Raw genomic sequence first — 17,340 nt, 5'->3', positions numbered from 1 at the left:
ACCCAATGAGCTGAACCGCGCAGCCTTTACTGTCCATTTGACAGCATCTTGTCTTTCAGCATTCTTGTGTGAATAAAAAAAAAAAAGGGTTGATGACATAATTGCATTGATTTAATGAGAACGGAATGCGCAGTGCAACACTCTTTTGTTGATGTGCATGGATGAAGATGAACATCAGCAGTACTGGTGGTGGCGTTTGAACGGTGACGTGATTTCATACAGGGAAGTTAACAGTGCGCTGAAGTACTTAATGTCAGCTAATTAACCAAAGCTCTAGCTGGTACTTTCAAAGTTAGTTGAAAGTTGAGTTTTCTCCAACCAACTGATTAAAAACCAAATACAAGGATCTCTGCAACGAACAACCAGCAACTGTGTAATTTTGGGTCATTGTTTGAACCAGGATTTCATGCAGATAGGCCACAGGTTTGTGGTTAGGCTTAGTAATAAACAACAGAGGTTTTAACCATGTAGGCCTCCAATAAAGATCTTGTGTAATTTCCCCCGGGGATCAATAAAGTATTTCTGATTCTGATAGGAAATTATCATCATTTTGGCAATATAGGCCAGAGAATAACAAGTAAATAGTTTCTCCGAAACACTCAGCCCACTTTAGGTGGTACATCATACAAACCATATATTTTCAACATTCATCAGCAGCCTTAGTGACTGCTAAGCAGAGGTGCAACAGATTAACTTGCATATTTTGCGAGTTAATCAGTTGTAACACCCTGAAAAAAACATGCACCCATTGAAAAAAAAAAAAAAAACCCTCCACATTCACTTCACATTAGCACTGCCCCCAAACCCTCCCCCACCTCCATTTTACTACCAAACAAAAGAACTTCTTTCTTTTCCAACACACACTCAGAGACATTGAGTCTGTGTGTGTGTGTGTGTGTGTGTGTGTTAGAACAAAAGGGCCCAGCAGATGCAACTCTGTTTGAACAGCAACAGCTGCCATCCAGCCAGCCAGGAATCAGCTTTTCCGGACACCAGTCAGTCAGTGCTTGGCCAGCAAGCCGTTCAGATGATTAACTAACCAGTCAGTAAGTCCTGGCAGATGTGTGAAGACAGAGGAGTTAGCCACCTGCTACCTTTTTTAGCCCCTGTGGCCCAGTTTGCAGCAGGTATTAGCATGCGTCCTGGGTGATCCGATCGTAAGTGGACAGCTCCAACTATGTCAGCTCGCACCTGGCATTAGCATGCGTCTCGGCCACTTGGGATCGGATCTCACTTCCCCCCCGCTCTATGTGCAGATAAACACGTACATCATATTCGTTGCTGCTTTCAACCTGAACTTGATGAACGTATCAGACCACATATGAGACATGGATTAGTTTGGAAAAACAATAGACACCGCTGGAGCGGAGTGTTTCTGGGGGATAACTGTACAAACGCACAGCTTCATTTAATCGTAACTTTACTTTATTAAACCTCCTTCTCCTGGCAGTCCAAAGCTCCTGTGTTATGGGTGTTCACACCATCACTCCTCCCAGTGCTCCGAGCTCCCAGTCAGCTCACGTTGAGGAGGACCACTAGCTGCGCAGCTAACTGAGCTGACCAACCAACGGCTAACTACAGTTAGCGGTTACTTTAGTGGGAGGGTGACGGTAGGTGGATCTAAGCATGCATGAATGAGGGTGTGTAGGCCCTACTGGGAGACCGGGGCGGGGAGGAGGTTTGCTTGTTGCTTTTATGCACTGCAAAGCAAAAATACAACAACAACAAAAAACTCCCAAGCCAAATTCTACTGCTACAGAGTCTCCTCCTTTACCTCATTTCCTTCCTCCTCCACTCCTCCCTCCCACTCATTTTCCTCATCCACTTATTGGTTTTTCTTCACAAGAAATAGCGTGCGAGAATTGTTAAGTTATCGCAGCACCCGGAACTGTCCAACGAGGTGGGGAACATCCTGGACAGCTCGCCAGTCTATCACGCAGCTATCACTACAGCAACAATTAGTAGACTCTGCATGGCAGTGTGGCAGGATTGTTTGCGCTGGGGTTCGTCAAAACTCTATGACCACATTCCACATAAACCCTGCTGCTTCCTGTCGCAAGGCAGGTGCCTTCTCTTTAGCTTTACTTGACAAAACTGTTTGAACCGATTTGCCTGCCAGCTTTTTATTCTGCCCTACCGTCTACACCTTACCTCGCCCTCTTAAGTAATCCGGAAAACAAAAACTTGAAGAGTGCTCTACAAATGAGATCAATTGTGGAACATAGTTGAGATCACAGAAAAAGGCTACGTATGTCGAGTTTCGGGGTGACAAAGAATACCAGGTCGGTCAGTAGTGTGCCCACAGGACAACAGCAAACCAGCCTTCCTTTCAGGGCCTTAGGGCCTTTCTGCTGGGAGCCTCGACAATGCCTGATGGGAGCATCCTCTCTTGTTGTGTAAATAGCGGTTAACAAGCCCTTTCCTCCATGTCTCTGAGAACCAGGAAGGCAGGTGCTGCTCAACGTTTCACTGTATTATGGTCAGCAACAGGCAAGGGGCATGCACATACACGCTCCCCTATACACTTCTGTGTTGTTCTTAAAGCCTTAAAACAGTGGTACGGTGGCTCAGACACAGCAGTGGCTCAGTTGCTAACACAGTCAAAGTAGGAAGTCAAGCAGACCTACATAACTGTATTCTGCACAGTAGCTGGCTGACTGAAGAGAAAGACACAGCCACACTCACATGGGGCAATATTTGATTAAATTAGTATTAATTAAGACCACACCAGTAGTAAGAATTCTGGGGTGAAAGGGATTATTTTCACAACCAAAATAATAGTTCAGCTAAAAGGCTGTAACCCTGATACAGGTGCAATTGTAAATGGAGCAGATATTGGCCTTGGCATAAAAATTGAACCCGGCATAGTTTGGTAAGTGTACCACAAACCATGTGAGAAGCTGGAATCAGCAACCCGAATTTACATTCTCTTACAGTACGACGCAGAAACAAACATCTCAACGCAGCTAAGGCAGCACTTCCGCTGTTGCCATTAAAGAACTGGTGTTTGGCTACTAGATCACAGTAGTGTAAGCAGCAGCACTGTCGAGTTACATCACTTCCTGTGCATTTCAATCACTACAGGAAGAAAAAAAAAAAAAAACAAAGTTTCCACATGTGAGCCAGTGTGTGTGTGTGTGTGTGTGACAGGTGAGTGTAATTTCACATCCTTTGCAGCAAGCTACTATGAAACGCAACTCATTTCCTGTCAACTCAGCCATTACATTAGACTGTGAATTCTACTGTGTATAAGCACTGCTGCTACTGTGTGTGCGTGTGTGTGCGTGTGTGTGCGCGGCTGCCTCAGGGCCTTCATCAAATAACAGCTCTCTACTTAAAAAGCAGGAAGGCAAGAGATTCTTTCCTCCTCGTATTTTGTCTGGACTTTAGAAGATAACACTCGTCGGCAGCCTGGACAGTGCTCCACACACGCCTTGTGCGCTTGGCCTCTCTCCTCTCGTCTGCTCCGTCCTCTCTCCAAACGTAGTCCCTCCCTCTGTTCCTGAGTGAAACCTCCTTCAGTCATGGAAACGGCGAGCCTTCTGCTCTTCCCCGTGCGCACACTAAACACACGGAATTGGGTGAACGGTCAGTGTGCCGCTTTAGACGCCAAATCTCATCAAAGGATGAGGCGTTTAGCCCCACCGCACTGGCCTCGCCTCCCACCATGTCATAACGCATGCGTGGTGCAGCGCCCACCATAAGACCATATCCATATTAAAACAACCACAGGCAGGTCAGTGCAGGCCAATCGAACACAGTCAAGTGCTCATAACAGGTACTGTTCCTCTCACGAGTGTCACGATGAAGCTCTGCCTTCATAACTTACCAAGTTGGAAAAGGGAGCTTAAAACTGCTGTGTAGTGCCTTGGCGCCGGATAAGCCTTCACACAAGACTTCGTGGCTCATATTTCATTACATTTTTTTCCACAGGTGCTTGTAGCAACGCACCAGCACAGCCCACCCCATCAGTGTGAACATCTAAACATTAGAGCCGGTTAGTACGCACTCATAGACACAATCGAGTGAGCCAAAAGTCATAAAAAAAAAACGCCAAGTGTCGCTGTAATCCTATCTCACACAACTTCAAAACCTATAGTGTTTTGATTGACAGTTTCCGCGCAGCTGATCCGCCCGTCTCTTCTACCTTCTCCATGGGCTACAATACTAGGCGGTTAACATGGGTATGCGCATTATCGGCAGCACAGCTGGCCCCTCAAACTCCTAACCCGCAGTCCTTCACAAATTCAACCCAATGACGAGAGAGAGAGAGAGAGAAAAAAAAGATATAGTAGCAACCGAGAAGTCACGTTCACTCATGTGGTTTCACACAACCACACTGATGGTTATCAGCGTTTTCAGAGGTGGCGGCGCATATAGGCCCGAGCTCTGAAACGCCAGAGGTCAGTGAGAAAGCCATACCTCTCCATCATTAGTGGTGCGCCAATACGCTTTTCCAGAAGTGATTCCGAGTACATAATGATGTGGATCGGCCAATACTGAGCAACGCTCCGAGTACCCATCAGCCACTCACGCTGTCTGTATGACGAGACAAACTTACGTAATGTTCACACCAGTTACAGAACATATAGTCCTGCAGAAAACAGCCCTTCACATAGAACCTATATACTCGTAATTAATGGCGCCAGCGATCCTTCGTCAAACAAACCGAAATCATCTGATTTAATGGGAAGAAACAGAAAAGCATGCGTGACAAAATGTCATTACACTGAACGCAGGAGGAATACAAGATGATGTCGTTTAACTAAGGGAAACCATCAAAGACGGGATGGATGTGACCAACGGTTAATCCGCTGATCATTTTTCCAAATTAATAGCTTAGTTTAGAAGTCAGGAAAAAAAAAAAAACTCACACCGCCGTAAAGCACGAGGTGACGTCTTCAAACGTCTTTAGTCTGACCAACAGTCAAATACCTCAAGACCAAGAAAAGCAGTCTCACATTTGAGATTAAGACATTTTCAAAATAGTCCCTGACTTTTATTTTGATCGATTAATTGGCTATTTGCTGCAGCTGTAAGAGAATACTAATGCTAACGCAGGGTATTGGGAATTTCTGGGCAAAGAAACAAAAAGGCACTGTGGACGGCTGAGATAGTTTCAGGGTGAGAGGGACTTTTCTTGCGTGTTGTAACTCCCAGCAAACTATGTCCCAAAATAAAACACGAGATACTGTATCAGGACTTTGACCTTGAAGCGGCTGACAGCTTTACTATCCAGTGAAACAAAGTGAGAAGAAATATGAAAAAGGGTTCGGCTCCGTCACTGCTAGAGGCAGGTACAAGAGCCTGCGAGTCCAACAATATAATTAACAGCTCCACAAGGTCCATCTCACCTGAAACCATAAGGAGCCACAGAGTGGCTCCAACACGTGTAGTTTTAGCCGACTTGATAAATGAACCGGCGCGCGGCAGCTAGGCTCAGGAATTTACACCGACTGTGCAGCTCTGTCAAACCACAATTATTGAGGCCACCCGTTCAGCCAAGCTGAAACTGCAGAATATGACTGCCAAGATACTGCAACTGAATGCCCGTTCTGGCAGCCGGTGGTATTGCAGTCATCCACTGGAGCGCACGAGAGACACGGGCCTTTAACAGAAACCCAAACAGGAACTCGAATGAAAACACCGGCATCAATGCCAAACCCAATCAATTCAAATGTAAATTTTAACATTGTCAAAAACGCCTGGAAACAGTTGCAGGTGACCATGTACTCCAACCAATCAAATCAGGCCGTGTAACTGATAAGTTCCTCCAGTCTGAGTGAAGGTGTTTTAGTCAGTGACGACAGGAAATGTTTTATTTGTCTTAACTAAACGTGACCAAACTGCTCCGTGTTGGTGCAGGGTGAAAGACGGAAGATTAGCAAACAAGTGGCTCAATGCCGCCCTGTCTGTGCTGTTGAAGGTTTGGCAGCTGAACTGTCTGTAGCCTCCAGGCTTTACTACCGGAAATCTCCGCCATGTCAACAACTCCATTTTCCGCTGAGACGCAGACAAACAAAACACAGACAAAGAAAGTAACTACACTGAAAAAAGCGCGGCAGACGGCCCCTCACTAGACACCTGAAGGAGTGAGTGATCTCCCCCTGCCTCTGGAGAGCACGTGTGCGACCCACCCACCTCCTATTACCACTATGATCTAAGCCGCTATAATTTATACCTTTGTTCCCAAATGGAGGACAGCACGCAGGAGCTGGCTAGCTGTGTGTGTAATTACGCTCAAGTGAGGGGATGCAGGGCCGTGTGTTTGGGGCTGGGATTTGAGGCCCGGAAGGAAGGAAGGAAGGATGAGAAAAGGGATGGGGGGGGGGGGGCAAGAGAAGAAAGAAAGAAGCAGCGAAGCTAGTGAAAATCTGGTTATTTTACGCACGGCTGCTTCGTTAATGGACAGTGTGTGCGTGCGCGTTGTGCATGTCGGGGTCTGTGTGTGTGTGTGTTTCAGGCGGGGGGGGGGGGGGGGGTCAGCAGGAAAGGGCTGTGTTTATCCAATCTGTTCCCTGCCTTTACCATGTTGTAGGGAAAAACCACTGGCCGGCTCCCAGTCTGATCCCGGAGGACACAGAGGTGGAGGCACAGGAGGAGAAGGAGGGGAGAGAGAGAAGGGGGGGGGGTAGTAGGCCTCAGGGGGTGGTGGTCAAGGAACCGGCTGGTGGGGAGAGTGTCGGTGTGTGTGTGCGTGTGCCCACTGATGTGGAGAACCCGCTTTGTACTTTCCGCGTCCGTGTGGCATAAATGTCGTCATCCGCCCGTGTGCGCTCAAAATGCCTTACCACGCAGACTACGCACATGGCAGCCCCCCCCCTAACCCCCCCAACTGCACATGCTCCAGATAACTAAATGAATGCTTGTTTTTGGAGAGGGGCTGTGCGAGGAGATCCGCCGATACCAACACTCATATAATACATGTACGTGTATTACGTGTCGGAGTTGTAGCAGAGTTCGCCAGAATTAACTCGTATCACCCCACTGGGAATACCTACTGTCTTCGTATCAAGGGTGATCTTCCAGATGTTGGGACGGGGGAAGGCGACAAACTACAGCCCAATCTGCGACTTGCTGTTATACTGAGCTGCAAAGTCACGGCCAGCCTTTCAACTACAGCCACAGGAGCTCTGCGTGTATTTCTGAAACGGAGTCTAATCTTTGAACGTCACTTGCAACTGAGAGGGTATTTAAAAAAAAAAGGTGATGGATGCAGGTGTGTGTGATGACGACATTGAGAGTAAGACGGACTGATGGCTCTCGGGGATGACGCAAATCTGCCGAGCTGGGTGGACTAGGACAGTAAAAAGTTTACACTTTTAAAAACAAGAGCAAATAAACACCTCCGACTTACTACACTGAACTAAACTAAACTGAACGCAGTTAGAAACTCCAGACACTCTAGCTGTGGGCTGCTATATACTATATCTATACACTAAAAAGCCATTCACACAAAAGGAGGTGCGCTCAACAATGTTTGACTCCTTTATGTAGACTGCGAGAGTGTCCGACTTGCACTTAATTCAAGTTAGGAGGAAGGTCTAGGTGACATATATGTTTAACCTTCGTCTGACTGGCTGCAGTATCACGACTGGACTACAGCTTCTACTTCTCCCACTGCACTAAATCATTGTCACCTCTCCCCTCAGACTACACCTGGCCCGCTGGCAGCAACCAGCGACATCAGAGCTGTTAAAAAGAGGTCATCCCTCTGGATTTCTTCGTTGCTCTTTTTTGCCACGTGAATATTCAAATACTGGTGCCCTACATGGAAACCTCAATGAAATTTGAAATCAAACTGTTGCAAGTGGGGGGGGGGGGACTGGTGCCCAGTGATGCAAACGTCACAACTCCTCCCAAACTTTTCAAAAACTACAGGATTCCGTACTAGCTGGGAATCTCTTCAGCCTGCTCACAAAAACACCACACTTCGGGCTGTTGAGAGATTTATCATCCCTATGCAGAGAATGTAAGCTGAAGCTTTGGAAACAAGGGCAACAAGAACATCACAGGCTGTACTTTTCTGATTCTCGGTCTAGATTTTCATTTTTGTACAAAATATGAGTAAGACTCTGAAGGGAAAAAAAAAGGTTTTCATGATGATTTTCCCAACGAGACAGAACTGCCCCTTTAATGGGAGAGCAAACAGGAAGGCACGCGCACACACACAAAATATAGACCAGGCAAGGCTTGGGCGGTATCAATTATTTTCCATACTTTCCTGACATTTCACCAAGGTAACTTGTGTAAAATAGCGTAAAAGCTGAGCTGCTGGTGATAGAAGTCATTGTCTAGCCTCCAATGCTCTGTGTCTAAAATGCAATTACTACTGCTTAACCAAGTCTTTATATACTTAGGAAACGTAAAACACATCTAGGGTTTAGGCACACATATGTAAGGGTACTATAATGTACTATTAAGTGTTTGGAAAAGGGCTGTGTGTGTGTGTGTGTGTGTGTCTGTTTCCACCAGAGTCAATGCGCTCTACAGGATCAAAAGTGCTTCCGTTGTGGGTTTGAATCCAGGTCGGGATCTCCTAAGCACTTTTTTTTACAACTACAGCCAAGTAATATTTGTCAGCAGGATGAAAATCCAGCTGCTGGCACTTCGGGTGAGCTGAGTGCTGTAAACAATCATCAACATTAGCTACCGATTGCATTTAAGAGGAGGTATGATGGGAACACGTTGGAGGGACATTACAGTACAGTTTCCATACATCTCTCCCCTCCCTGACCTAGCGTCCATCTCCCCGACGGTATGTGGATTCCACGAGCGAGCAGCACTTAACCTTTCATCAGCCACGAGAGTCACTCGGGGAGAGAAATGGTGACTGAAATAAGGGAGAGGTGGATGCCACAACACTGCCATTAAGCCGCAGCGTGCGTCGGGAAACGGATGAGATTTTTTTTTTTGCGGCGACGCTTTTCAGCGATGGGATTCATCAGCAGCTGATGACACAAAACTCCCACATATTTCCAGCGGAGAGGTCTGGGGTTTTGGGGTTTTTTTGTGTTTTTTTTCTTCTTCTTTTTAGCTTTGCTTATTTGTTTCCCCAGCAGCAGCAGTAAGGTTAGATGGTGCATGAGAACTGAAGGATGAAGACGAAAAACAGGATGTGCCACACGACACCACGAGGGGCCACAGACAGATTAAAAGGCATGCGCACATATGGGTCAGAGATGTACTTGACGGGCCGTCTCCTATATCACTCACACAGAAAACACATACTGCCCACACACAAACACTTGAGAGCTGTATTAACGCCAGCCTCTCTTCTAGGCACAGCACTTGGTCCAGAAGGCCCTCGCTGCAGGAGGATGGGGGGGGATGGGGAGGCGAGTGCAGAGGAGGAGGAGGAGGGGGCAGAGGGAGAGACAGGTGAGAGGGAGGGATGAGAGAGAGCGAGAGAGACAGTGATGACACTCAGTTTTGAATGTCACCACGGTAAAGACCCCCGCTAACCTTTTGGCTGAAAATGAGGACTGGAGGGAGGAGGGGGGGGACAGACAGGCAGGCAAAGATGGAGAGAGAGAGAGAGAGGGAAAGAAAGAGATGGAAAGGGTGAGAATGAACAGTAGAAAGAAGAGGAGGGAGCTCATGCACAGGCAGAGGGGGAGTGAGTGGGTGGGTGAGGGGTGGAGGTGGAGCGATAGATGGCAAGATGAAAGAGATGGAGACAAACAACAGCACCACTTCTCATCTCTGCTAACAGGGCTGCCATCCACGACACATGATGACAGGAGACAAAATGGCCACCCTGAGAAACACCACTACTCTGACTCAGATACCCAACACCAGGCATTCAACACATAACTGTCCAACAGGAGCACTGCAGCGGCAGGTGCCATCTCCGCTGCACAGGGAACAATGTGTCAGCTCAATATTGGCCTTTAAGTCAATAGTTTGCGCCATCCACCTCCAAAATACAAGTTTCTCCCTGGTGATGAAGGAGGGAATGTTTCTGTGATTACTTTAAAATCAGATGTCTGACCAGAGAAATAAATTGCAGTGCGACAAGGCTTCCGGAAAGCCAAGTTGGTCAAATCCTGACCTCAAACATAATGCAACAATTCCTGTAAGTCATGCAAATTATAAACACACCACCCACAGACCATTTTCCACCTGCCATGTTTTAGATTTTCCCAAAACCTCACAGCTATTGTTTCCTGGGGTTACACGTTTCAAAACTTGACGGCTAATGTTAGCACGCCTGCAGCCAGTGCAGAAGAAGTTGAACCCTCCGTGGGCGAGGAAACTTTTAAGTGAGGCGCAGTTGATAAGCTAGTTGGATAAGTCGTCGTCGTCGTCGGAGATGACTGGGCTTTTTCCCCCACCGTGCTGGTTCAGACTGGAGGTTGTATCGACGGGTTGTATTTTGTGTGGTATGCAAAATGTTCTAAATAAATAACAATGCTGAAATTGAATAGTTTGAACTTATTTTTTACAACTGAAAATCACACCTGTTGTTATTACAGAGACAGATAAGTACTGAATAAAGGTACCGGTGCAAATGAGAACAGTACCCAGCCCTATTGCGTGCTAATTGAATAAAGTCATGGCACCTGCTACCAGCCCAAGAACCTGGTCATTGGGCTTTTTTTCCCCCCCCAGAGCCATTCTTTTATCTTTATCCTTCAATTTTAAGAACAGAGACCTAAGGCTTGCAAAGAATATATTTGCAACTTTAATCATATAAAAGACTGAAATCAATAACAATACAGATTTATCACCCTGCAGCTTTCTATATCAGAAGTACTATTCTGGAGTTGTGGCTTTTATTGATGTTCAGCTACAGTGTTTTTAGGAATGTTTGTCTTGTGGGCTACTCCTATTAAAAAAAAAAAGGTACTATCGTTTATTGATATACTTTCTTTACGGTCTTTCCTTACTTTTCCTCCCCATCGCTTGTTGTTATAAGAGCAGTGTGGCCCCTTTAAGGAATTGGACAGTCGTGGCTAGTGTGTGGTTGACTGAGCGAGAGACAGTGGCTGTGCTCAGAGCAGAGGGAAAGATTAGCAGTGAAGTTGTCTTGGGGGGGGGGGGCTTTTAAATCACGATGTTACGATGGCAGAGGGGTCAGTGGTCGAAATGTGTCCACTGGTAGAGATTCAGCAATACCATTTCAGCCGGCTATCTCTTTCAATCTACCAAAAGCTAGAGCGACTGAATGAACAAGGCCATGGCACTGTATGCCATGGATAAATCTTTATGGTTATTAAATGTTAGTTTGAATGTGTTGAGATAAGATCACGGGGGCGTACATGCGGAGAACGAGCGTCAGGGCACGGATATTACGCTATAAATTGAATTGCATCATTCTGTGAAATCACAATTAGCTGGCAAATCTTAATGTTGCGTTTCACAATACAGGGCATGAGTCACTATGCTGCACATGGTGTATCCCCATATCTTACCCCCCCAGTGTAAGGTGGCAGGGATTCCCCCCCTGTCTGTGTGCGGCCATGTCGGGGACATTGTCAACATGTTGGGCATTTGAACTGAAAATAGGGAATGAGGCAGTTTTAGCACCACAGAATCTACATTTGCCAGGCTTCGTGGTACGGAGCACACAGGACAAACTGAATTTTGTAGTATTGTAGTAAGGGACCATATTTTGCCTTAGACAGTTAAATCGGCCTAAACAACAACTCACACAGAAGCAACAATTTAAGGCAAAGAGATTGTTCCACTAACTATAAAGCGGCAGTCAGATTTTGGGACTATTTGATTCCTATTGTTTCTCATGTTAGTTAATGCCTATACTATTTTGCACCGGTTTTCCTCCATGCCCCCACTGTGAATAATGCCTATGTGGAAGTTTTTTTTTTTTTTTTGTTTTTTTTTAAACTTAGGCCTATGAGTCAAAGTTAAGACAAGCAACTCCAAGGTCACCAACATAACTTCCAGACAGGCTGACTTGAGTTTGTACCAAAAAAGGAATAAAACTACCACTCATCTGCCCGAATGAAGCCATTTAAATACATATTTAAAATGTATAAAATTAAAAATGCAAAAAAATTTTTATCAGATGTCACTACATGCAGCTCAAATTGGGGGGGGGGGGGAATGTAACTTTGGGTCCAGGGCTCCAGTTAAGTCCAGATCAACTAAACCAATGCAGCCTTGTGGCTGGCTGTGTGGGGGGGAGGGGGGGGGGGGGTTGGTGCCTCAACTTTAAACCACAAGAAAAGACAGAGACAAACGGGAGAGAGACCAAATAGTGCTGAACATCTGTTGTTATGTGCCGTGTGTGTGTGCGTGTCTCTCTATGTGTTCGGGGCCTCTGTGGCCCGCTAAACACGACTAGCTGCCATCTTGGCTCACAAACAAGGTGGTGGGGGAAGAATAACGAACAAGCACATGTGCACTTAATGTGTCAGACTACGAATAAAACCATGTGATAATGAACAGCAACGTGTGTGTTTTGGTGAGAAGCAACGTTTAGGGTGTTTTTTTTTTTGTTGTTTTTTCCCCCCAGAGATAGCTCGGCCAAAAGTTGCGTGAGAGCGGTAGGGTGACCATTATGCAAGTTGACCGATTACAGAACACATAATGGAGAAAGAGGGGTAGAGTAGCACAAGAAAGCCGCGCACTTAAGTCAAACTGTAAAGGCAACAAAAAAAAATCGGTAAAGATGTTTTATTGTGACTATCGACAAGTACAAGGGAACGGGCAGGTGTTTTGAGCTGCGTTTTGTCCCGTCCACATCGAGTAACAAGTGTAGCCGTAGTGGTTAACAAACTTCGGTCGCCGGATACAATGTAACATTACAAACAAGCTCCCATGACGCGGAAAAGACGTTAGCGTTACTTTGCTTTTTTTTCACCTCGACAAAAAGTGAAGCGAAAGATGAGTTAACTTCATTTCCATGCCCAAGAGCTATACACCGATTCATAACCGCCCCGAGCAGGTTACTAGCTAGCTTTGGAGGAGGAGGGGGGGGGGGGGGGGGGGCAATAAGTGGTCTTCGCCTGTACACAATGGGGATGAGAGCTGGCTAGCAGGCTAGCTGAACTTCTGTGTCCTAGCGCTGGGCTAACCTCCAGCGGCTAGCACGGCTAATTAGCCTATCAGCGGTGTTTTGCACGTCGTTCCGGACAAGGGAACGATTCGCTCATCTCGGTTTTTCTTGAAGTAAAACACTTTCCTCCCTAATCTAAAGCTGTACACACGGGCGAGAGTCTTTTTCGTACATATGAAACGGGCTTTGGTCATGTAAAACGTGGCAGAAACAACGTGAAAAACACGGTTGTATGGAATGACCGCCTGGCTTCGCAGCCCCCCTCCTCCTCCTCTCCTCTGTCCCTTCCGTCCAATAAAACTAGCGACTACTACGGACACTTCACACTGTCCCCTTCCAACAAAAAAAGCAACTATTCGGTGGAAATATTACCATTACTTGTACTTTTGTGTAGAACCATTTTAATTCAACCCAGGCGAAGCGTTTTTTGGCGATAAATGCCAAGTATTCTCCGCTGGGAATCTCCCTCAGAGAGCTCCGCTCATTCAGTCGGCCAGTGACTCACCTCTACGCTCGAGCCACCTCGTGTCTCCTGGAAGCTTCAACACAATTAGCTAACTGGGCTAACACTCTCACTTTAAAACTGAACTAAGTCAACATTTCACATTACAAAATTCAACAAGTTATCGGGGGGGAGAGACTCAGAAACGGATAGGATGTCCGTGTTGTGCTGGGAAAATTTCTTTCCACTTTTCAACTAACTAATGGGACTGTTGTGCGTGTGTATGCGTGTGTGTGTGTGAGCGATGCAGCGGGTGGCAAAGCTAAACTTGCTATTGTTAGCATGTCGGCATGGCAGCTACATGGACCTTCAATGACTTTCTGCTGAAATGAGTAAATAAAATAGAGGCGAAATAAGCCAACAGCCCGGGACACACGCTTTCCAGTGAGTTAGTCCTGAATGAAATGCCCATCGGGCTGAAACCCCAACTCGCACGCCGGATTAAAGAGTCAGATTGCGCTGAAAAAGTATGGAAAACTTACTATTAACAAACAATGGAGCATAAACGGTTTTTATTCGGAGCCACCGGTGACTATGATACCACCACACTGAATTCAGCTCGACAAAATATAAAATGCAGTCACTCAAAGAGGGCATTTGTTAGCTTACCCAACAAGCTCGGTCACTTCGGGCTTCTTCTTCTTCTTCTTTTTTTTTATCAAATGAACTCCTCGTTAGCAGGGTTAGTATCTCCACTTGCTTGAGAAAAAAAAAATCCACCGTGGTCCCTTTTCGTTTGCAATATAAATAAACAGAGGGGGGAAAAAAAAGTTCAAGTTTGTTTTTCATTAAATATTTCTCCGGCGTGTCTCGCATCCGCGACCTCGCCGACTAGTGTGCGTTGCTCTTCTCTCCTTTGTGTTAATTTCACTCATATCGAGTTTAATCCGATCGATCCCTCGGCTGGTCGCGCTCCCGAGTCCTCCCCTCCAGACACTCGCTCACCTTCCTCGGCCAGGGGGGGCGCGCTCCCGAGGACCTCTCGGATAAACAGGCGGCGTGCGCGGTCACTGACCCCGCCGTGCCCGCGTGACGCTGGCTGAGAGAGTTCTCATGTACACATGGGCGTTAATTGTGCGAGTCCGAGTGAGAGAGAGGGGGGGGGGGGGGGGGGGTTGCTATTTATTAATTTTAATGAAAAGATATGATAAGACAATAGAAGCACTGTTCTTGGCCAGCGAAATTTGGTTTTGGTGACATGTGTCTTAATTTATCGCGATGAGCACGTTATAATAAAAATCATCCAATTGGTTTAATATTAAGATAAATAAATACATGAACGAATAAAGAAATGCTGTAGCCTGTGTTGTTTTGGGTCTAATCTTTGTAGCAGCATTTGTACGTCCCTCCTGTGTGTGTGTGTGTGTGTGTGTGTGTGTGTGTTTGGGGAAAGCAAACGTTCCCAGTCGTTCACAAGCCAGGGAGCCCAAAGCTAAATGTACATATGCCTGTATGCGTTAAGGACACGGCCACCCATTGTTTCAGAGTTTGTTTCCGGGGTCCCCCAGATTGGAGCATTGGAGCGGCAAGATCAAGATTTAATGATGAAATGATCAGTAACAGTGCCTTTAAACTTGTTTAGATTTTTCAAGGAACTTGAGCTGAGCACTAGGTCAAAGACTCTTTATTGCTGTGATTGTGCAAACAGGAAAAGTGCCAACGGTGACAGGAAATGGGTTATGACTGACATGGACATACATGGTCTGTAGTGTAGAAGAGGCTGGGGTAGGCCTTTTTTTTTTTTTTTTATTGCTTTTATCTGAACATCAGGAGTGCATTGTGTTGAAAAAAAAAAAAAACCCTCTATATCTCTGTAGCCGTGCCGTACGTAGAATGCATCGAGCACTGAAACCTGAACCTGACGTACGCTCAACGGGATGGGTTGGTGGGACGTTTAGAGGAAGAGTTATTTGGCTGAATTCAGAGTTGGTGCAGTGCCTTGAGAGATTAAAACCGCGCACTTAAAGAACCACGCAGAAAAGAAAAGAACAAAAAAAAAAAAAAAAAGAGCTAAAATGATGAAATGATTACGCGTATGAGGGACTGGCAGTAACGCGGATGTCCCTGACACGACCAGTAATTTGCTTATCATAACAATCTGGCCCTCAGGAGGCCTTCAAACACACAGTTTGTCCACTTTCTGACTTCCTCCTTTGTGCAAAAAAAACTCCCAACACATCTCACATTAACTTCCTAATATGGTTATATATATATATCTCTGTAAATTGTACATAGAGAATAGAAAGAAAAGACAAGGACATACCAGTTTCTGTCCCATTTCGTACAGTACTATTTTACGGTTCTGCTGACTGAGTTCCAGACATTTCGAACACACTGCCCTCGCTTTTTCCGACAGCCCCCCGGTTCCAGCTCCTTCCAGGATATCAACATGCAGAGACTTGAAACGCGCTCGCGTTAGGTAATCCGTCACAGTGAACACTGTGTCTGCTTTTGTCACAGTCAAAGTCGTGCTATCACAGCGCGGTTACCAAGTTGAAAGTTGCAGATGTGAAAGGTCGAAACTGCGTCGTATTCTCTCCCTTTCACACACTGTATACACCCGGAGCATTTCCACCGACCCTGTCCTGCCGGTGTTGTTGACTGTGGTGGTACCCAGTCTTGGAAAGTAACTAAGTACATTTACTTCAGTAGTGATTGCACTCTACTTGAGTGTTTTCATTTTATGCTACCTTCTACTCCCACTGCGCTACATTTCAGCGGGAAATACTGCACTGCCATGACTGGTTACCTTGCGGATTAAGATTTCACATACAAAAACAGGTGATCAGTTTATAGAATATGAAGATGAATCCAGTCGGGATGTTGACATGCCTGTCCTTTTGAGTCATTTGTTTTCCACTTTCACACTGGAGCTGCTCTTTCTGTGCAAACGTGAAAATAACAAATGCATAAGGCGTATATTTGACCTCATCTTCATCAGTGCTTCATCCAGGCCGGTAGGGACGGATTCCTTTATGTTTCACAGTCCTCTTAAGTGTGTCCGTTGTACGTTAGTATAGATAGTTCTTAGCGGTTGCCTAACTTTGCATCTGGCAGCATTTTACCTGATAAGCCCTGGAAGTAAACACACTGTAAAGGCTGTGCGTCCCTACAGGAGAGTTCAAAGACTTGGAAAATGCACGGCAAGGAACAGTGACGCTGTTCGGGGGGCTTGTGTGGAGGGGTTTGTGACTGGCAACAAAATGGCTCCCCGTCGTCATAGATGCTCAGAGTTTACGAGCAGGACCAACTCTGTCCTGAAGTTGAAAAAAAAAAACCAAAGCATCAAGACTCTGGTCCACCACGTTATTTCAACACCGGTACTGATCACTTACTGTGGCGGAAATTGTTTTCTGAAATCAAAAAGGTGTCACATTTCATTTCTATGATCCAATATGGCTTCACTAGGGGGAAGGCATGTAAAACTTCAAAGGCTGAACTCATATTGTGGATAGCGCGATAGTAAAATTATAACGTACAACCATCAAGGGACTCCTGTAGGTAAAGGCAGAAATAGCCCTGTTGACAGCTGGGTCTGTAACTTATCCACTGGGTGTAACTGTAACCAGGACCCCGCCACTGTGTATACCGGCTCGCTTAAACTGACCGGAGCCATTGTCAAAGGTGCACCTGTGGAGGCTGAAATCCAAGAGACAGATGCCACAAAAAACCAGAGCCACATGGTCCCCAGCTACTGTAGAGGAGCCGCTGAGACGGCCCCATTCGTCGAGTTAGCTGCAATACAAACATAGACACAAAAATGATTTGTTACACCTTCCAAGTAGGCGTCAGGGGTTTATAAATGGCAACTAAT

The 17,340-nt window shown here is 46.0% G+C and overlaps 1 protein-coding gene across 1 annotated transcript in view; it reads right to left on the bottom strand.

The window, feature by feature from the left end:
* Positions 1 to 14,168, bottom strand: part of chd7 (chromodomain helicase DNA binding protein 7) — a 58,299-nt gene extending 44,131 nt beyond the window's left edge. The window contains exon 1 of the mRNA XM_070919648.1: positions 14,136 to 14,168. The gene's annotated coding sequence lies outside the window, so the exon portion shown is untranslated. The remainder of the gene's footprint in view (positions 1 to 14,135) is intronic.
* Between the last annotated feature and the right edge of the window lie 3,172 nt (positions 14,169 to 17,340).

The sequence above is a fragment of the Enoplosus armatus genome, chromosome 14 (assembly GCF_043641665.1).
Source record: "Enoplosus armatus isolate fEnoArm2 chromosome 14, fEnoArm2.hap1, whole genome shotgun sequence".
Taxonomy (NCBI): domain Eukaryota; kingdom Metazoa; phylum Chordata; class Actinopteri; order Centrarchiformes; family Enoplosidae; genus Enoplosus; species Enoplosus armatus.
Note: the sequence above shows the minus strand (reverse complement) of the source record. Positions and strands in the feature narration are given on the sequence as shown.